At 40.7% G+C, this 6,170-nt stretch overlaps 1 protein-coding gene across 1 annotated transcript in view; it reads right to left on the reverse strand.

Moving 5' to 3' along the window:
- Nucleotides 1-3,196, reverse strand: part of LOC111949378 (CMP-N-acetylneuraminate-beta-galactosamide-alpha-2,3-sialyltransferase 4) — a 42,161-nt gene extending 38,965 nt beyond the window's left edge. The window contains exon 1 of the mRNA XM_023966482.2: nt 2,889-3,196. The gene's annotated coding sequence lies outside the window, so the exon portion shown is untranslated. The remainder of the gene's footprint in view (nt 1-2,888) is intronic.
- Nucleotides 3,197-6,170: the final 2,974 nt, after the last annotated feature.

A 6,170-nucleotide genomic window follows, 5' to 3' on the forward strand; every position in this document is an offset into this window, starting at 1 on the left:
TTTATGGTTAGGTACACGTTGGAGCAACGACAGTCCTTTTTTGCGAATGCGCACTGCATCGATTATATTGTAAAGACCCGGTATTGTGTTCTGTGTTTGTGGGTGTGTTATGGTTCTCATGGCTACTAGCAGGGGTTAAATATGTCAGGACAGATGGAAAGGTTGGGGGGGTATGATGGGTAATCCCGCYGGATTTGGAAATGCATAAATAGGGATWACTGTATCATCTTTCTTTCTTTTCTGWTCGGGSCCTTGATCTGTTCCTATGAGAGTGACCCTTAACTCGACAYGGTAACATTGTGTATGTTCGGCATTTAGCGGRGTGGGCTGTGGCCGGAACAATAGCTCAGTTTAGGAATAAACCTGTGTTCTGACCTGCACACCTAGAGTCCGTCTCTTTTCCCTTTATGACCCAGCCGGGTCATTACAATATGCAACGCAGGACACGCTAGATAAACTAGTAATATCTTCAAACATGTGTAGTTATAACTAGTGATTATGATTGATTGATTGATTGTTTTTCATTAGATAAGTTTAATGCTAGCTAGCAACTTACCTTGGCTTCTTACTGCATTCGCGTAACAGGCGATTGGAAACAACATCGTTGTATGTGCTGCATTAACATGCAGACTGAACGAAAGTGTCTCATGGTCAAGCAACAACAAATGCGCACCTTGAGTGACGGGATGGAACTAGGTCTATGTGGAAAGCGGCATAGAGACAGAGCGGAGAGGGATGATTCAAGTAGAGGGAGTAAACTATAAAAAAAGGGACATTACACACATGGCATATCACATTTCAGAAACCAAACATTCAAATACCGTTATAGAAGGTAAAGTAAAAACCCAAACCGGTCCATGCATCAATACCGGTATATAGTAAAATACGGTATACCACCTAGCCCTAGGACAGAACAAACCTGCATCTCTAGGCTAAGTATCAGTCTGGTCTGACACTGGTGTTGAACAGTACAGTGCTTAGCCTACTTTTTCTGTGTTATTAGAACGTTATAACAAACCTTCAAACTGCTGCACCAACCCTCTTGAAATTCTTAACTAGCCTTTTCAACAACGCTATCTTTAAAGTATAATTAGGCCTGTTTTGAAAGTAAAGCAAATCTGCACAAACATGATGCACTGATGTTATGACAAACCATATGAGTTAACCAATTTGAACCAAGCCTCAAATTGAATTAAACAGAGCAATGTTATGCATAGCTATACATAGCTCAAAACGTGGATATTTTATAATAATGGCTGTAGAATGAGGAAACCTAATCTAGATAAGGAGATTGACCTATGCCTATTATGAAACAAGAACCCCTTGTGATTGCCAGTCTATTGAGACAATTGGCATGGCTACTTGTATTGTATTATGTTATTTGATAATAGCCATCCTACACTAAATGAGTTGTATTGTGAATATACTGGGCATGGATCAGTTGCATGCAGTCATATTCTTGGCTAATTGGGAGTGTGACTTTCATTTAACTATTTTTGAAACCCATCCCATGAGAATGAATGTCATTCCAGTTAATCTGTTCTGTTATGTTTAATCAAATCTGACTAACCTAGTGCACTGCTTGCTATGAATTCTCTGATATGTCTTCGCTTGTTTAGGTAAAAATATAAATGATGTCCTGTTTAGAACACTGACAAGTAAAGAGCATAAAAAAACATTGTTGCTTAACCTGATTGGGCCACCCAGGCCTACGTCCCTGTTTTTGATTAGTTTATGAGTTAACTGGCCAATGCAACCAATTGAGTTAGGCCGTGTAAACGCAGCCATAGTGTACTGGTCAGAGGACTGAATCTATTGAAGTTAACATTGGTAATCTCATTATGCACTAACTACGCTACTCTTTTTATAACCAGTCATACCTTTCGATACTAGGACCCACTAGTGGGCTGACCTACAAGAAACTGAACATGCACTGTGTGTTGCTGTATAAGACTATAGGCATATACATTTATCAGTGTTTTTTTTTTATCATGCGTTGGCCTAATCCAAAAATGCTGAGGACACTAAAGTCATTAATAGAAAACAAGACTGTCAGCACTCTTACAATTAAAGTCAGAAAAAAATATAGCTTAACAGTTTTACATGTTCACTGTTGTGTGGAGCTTCACCAGTTTGTTATCTTTCACAGACAAAACAATGATTTAGCTGAATATAACACAGTCATAACTGCCAAGGCCAACCTCATTGCACTCCATTTCATGGGCCAGATTTCATTTCAGCAGGGGGCAACTCACAACATGTCCCTGCTGACAGACAGGCAGCATGTGAGGAATCAAACTCAGAATAGACGTTCTCGTGATTCTGTTAACAGACTGCTTAGGGAGACTATAGGGAAGTGAAAATGAAAGGATAACATCTTCCACCATCCCTGACTCAATGTTACAACTTCCACAAACATTTTGCAAACTTTCCTAAAACAATTGTGAAGCCATCAAACTGCCATGTTGCACTTGTTTTTCACTTTACATTTGTTAAGTATTTCCAACAAAATACGACTTTGTTAATCATTCATAAAAACGACCAAGTTGAGTGTGCCCTGTTTCTGTCTCAATTGATGTGCTGTAACTTGGCAACCAAGCAACAGCATAAAATGGACAAATTGGTTATTAGCTACAAAGTATTAATCCTATGCTAAACAGATCGATTCGCAAACGGATGTCAAAGTAAGTTCAGAAAAGTATACAATGAGCATTTTGATTTAAGAACTTTTAAATTATAATTTAAATAGGTTTTAGTTGCCTCTATGCGATTGCAGGGCATGCAGCCACTATTTCCTGAATTATTAAAATTAGCCAGCTAAATCACAATATTTGGCAGCTGTGGTTGATAGAAGAAAAACTTGAAAAAGCAAATGGGAATTCACTTACCAGCAATGTAGTTAACAAATGTGGCAATCCGAAGCACAAGCAGAATAGCATAGGCATATAAGAGAACGTTAGAGTTTAACGTTACTATCTCTGAGATGCAAGAAATAGGCGTTTTTATGCGCCAAGTGGGAGGCGCCGTGGTATCCGTTTCAATGATTAGGGCTACACGACTTGAAAACATGGACACATACCACATTTAAGAAGCAAAAACTTTTTCATATCAAATTCATAATTTGTTGYCAATAATCTAACGGGCTGCTAACTCCGCAGGCAGAGTGAACGGTCCATTGGAATGTAGTCAGTACAACGCCTACCCTTTTTCAAAATGTTTCTTTTTGGCACATGCGCAGCGCATGCAGTTCTTGAGCCATTGACTTACAGAAAAAGTTTCATCAATTTATTGATAGAATGCTGTCTGTATTTAAAGAAGTTCTGAAGTAAGTACAATTAAATGTGCTTTTTTTCTGTGAACTACAAACAGTTTCACACATTCTCAAGTCATCATATTTTATAATAGCCTATTTCTTTATATTTATTCAACAAAAAATATATATTTTAGTGTGATGAGAAAATGGCAACGCCCACATTTGACAGTATTGGATTTGTTTTGTCTGATAGAACTAGTGGGCAGCTTTTGTCCTTGAGCCTGAGTGAGTAGGCTGCTTCCCAAAGGGAAGAAATACCCAGTACTCTCTCATTTGTGGATGAGACCCACGAGCAGGTTTAGCTCTTGAACAATATGCCAACATATTTGAGTGAAGTGAGAATATTGCAGCGCTAGGTCAGGTTGGTATTATTACCTGCTGTGTGCACACAGGATTTTTATTTGTAAGGGGAAAAGAGATACTCAAGAGGAATATCTCTTTCATATGTAAATGTTCCTCAACTTCAGAATAAATGTATCATTACCTTCTCATATTGTATCAAGTTGTAATTTTATGATACTGTAGATGTCTAATGTAACAAAATGGATCCAGCCCTGTCCTAAATTTACTGGACTTTGAACTTCTAATTCCTGACATTAGACTACAAACTTTGAAAGCCAATAACCAAATGGAGAGCAAATGTTTGCTTATTCTTTGACCAAGGGCAGTGTCAAAGCCCTGTAAAAAACAGACAGGAGAACTGCCCGTCTCTGCTTGGTTGTAACTGCGTGGGAGAAGTCCGTTTTCCATTTCAGTTTTCACATCACATTTGAAGTGCCAGAAATCTACATCTTGCAGTCTCATCTGTGTGCGTCTTTAGGTGCTTGGCTGTGAATCATCSCTACAAATGGGTAGAACGTCATTGTAAACAGTTCTTTACTTGGACAGACCAGATTCCTGGGGCTGTATGTATAAAGTGTCTCCGAGTAGGAGCGCTGATTTAGGATCAGTTTAGTCTTTTAGACCACAATGTACAAGATTGAATGGACAGGGGAGACCTGATCCTAGATCAGCATTCCTAAGCTACAGGACTGTTTTGCTAGCACAGACTGGAATATGTTCCGTGATTCCTCCGATGGCATTAAGGAGTACACCACATCAGTCATTGGCTTCATCAATAAGTGCATGAATGACGTTGTCCCCACAGTGACCGTACATACCCCAACCAGAAGCCATGGATTATAGGCAGCGTCCGCCATGAGCTAAAGGCTAGAGCTTCCGCTTTCAAGGAGCGGGACTCTAACCCGGAAGCTTATAAGAAATCCCACTATGCCCTCCGATGAACCATCAAACAGGCAAAGCATCAATACAGCACTAAGATTTGGCATGGGTCCTCAGATCCTCACAAGGTTCTACAGCTGCACCATCGAGAGCATCCTGACTGGTTGCATCACTGCCTGGTATGGCAACTGCTCAGCCTCCGACCGCAAGGCACTATAGAGGGTAGTGCGAACGGCCCAGTACATCACTGTGGCCAAGCTTCCTGCCATCCAGTACCTCTATACCAGACGGTGTCAGAGGAAGGCCCTAAAAATTGTCAAAGACTCCAGCCACCCTAGTCACAGACTGTTCTCTCTGCTACTGCACGGCAAGCGGTACCGGAGCGCCAAGTCTAGGTCCAAGAAGCCATAAGACTCCTGAACATCTAGTCAAATGGCTACCCAGACTATTTGCATTCCCCCCCCCCTACCCCACTCTTTACACCACTGCTACTCTCTGTTGTCTCCTATGCATAGTCACTTTAATATCTCTACCTACATGTACATACTACCTCAACTAAGCGGTGCCCATGCACATTGACTCTGTATCGGTACCCCCCTGTATATAGTCTTGCTATTGTTATTTTACTGCTGCTCTTTAATTACTTGTTACTTTTATCTCTTCTTATTCGTATTTTTTTGAAACTGCATTGTTGGTTAGGGGCTCGTAAGTAAGCATTTCACTGTAAGGTCTACGTACACCTGTGGTATTTGGCGAATGTGACTAATAAAATTTGATTTGAGTTTGTCTGAGACACTTGATACATAAAGCCCCACGCCCCAGGTTTCAAAGTATCAGAAAGTACTTGATCCATTCACTCATCCGTCACCTACACAACTAAAGTCTCATCCATTAGAGGTCAATTGTTTGCTTTGGGTGTGTAGAGGGAGAGAGCCTGAATCCAGCCCAGTCACTGCAATTAAAAAAGTACAGGTTGCCCCTCCACCCCGTATGATCACCATCTAAACCACAGCTCTGAGTGTTTTTCCATGCTGTTAGTGGTCCCAAACAAAACAGCTAGCCATCATCTGGCCCTAGCTGCTGTAGTCTCTCTGCTTGGTTCATGTGGCAGGCTTCAAGATGCTCACACACAGCTTGTCTCTTATTTGAGGGGTTTTCCTGCGCTTTTTCATGTCCGACTCTTCTCAAATCAAAATCAAATCACATGCGCCAAATACACCAGGTGTAGACCTTACTGTGAAATGCATCCTTACACGCCCTTAACCAACAATGCAGTTTTAAGAAAAATAATGTTTACTAAATATACTAAAGTAATAACATTTTAAAACACAATAAAATAACAATAACAAGGCTATATACAGGGGGTACCGGTAACGAGTCAATGTGCAAGGGTAAAGGTTAGTTGAGGTAATTGAGGTAACATGTACATCTACGTAGGGATAAACTGACTATGCATAGATAATAAACAGCGAGTAGTAGCAGCGTAAAAAGGGGGGTTAAATGAAATAGTCCGTGTAGCCATTTAATTAACTGTTCAGCAGTCTTATGGCTTGGGTGTAGAAGCTGTTAAGGAGCCTTTTCGACCTAGACCTGGCGCTCCAGTACCGCTTGCCGTGCGGTAGCAGAGAGCATAGTC

This window comes from Salvelinus sp. IW2-2015, linkage group LG22 (assembly GCF_002910315.2).
Source record: "Salvelinus sp. IW2-2015 linkage group LG22, ASM291031v2, whole genome shotgun sequence".
Taxonomy (NCBI): domain Eukaryota; kingdom Metazoa; phylum Chordata; class Actinopteri; order Salmoniformes; family Salmonidae; genus Salvelinus; species Salvelinus sp. IW2-2015.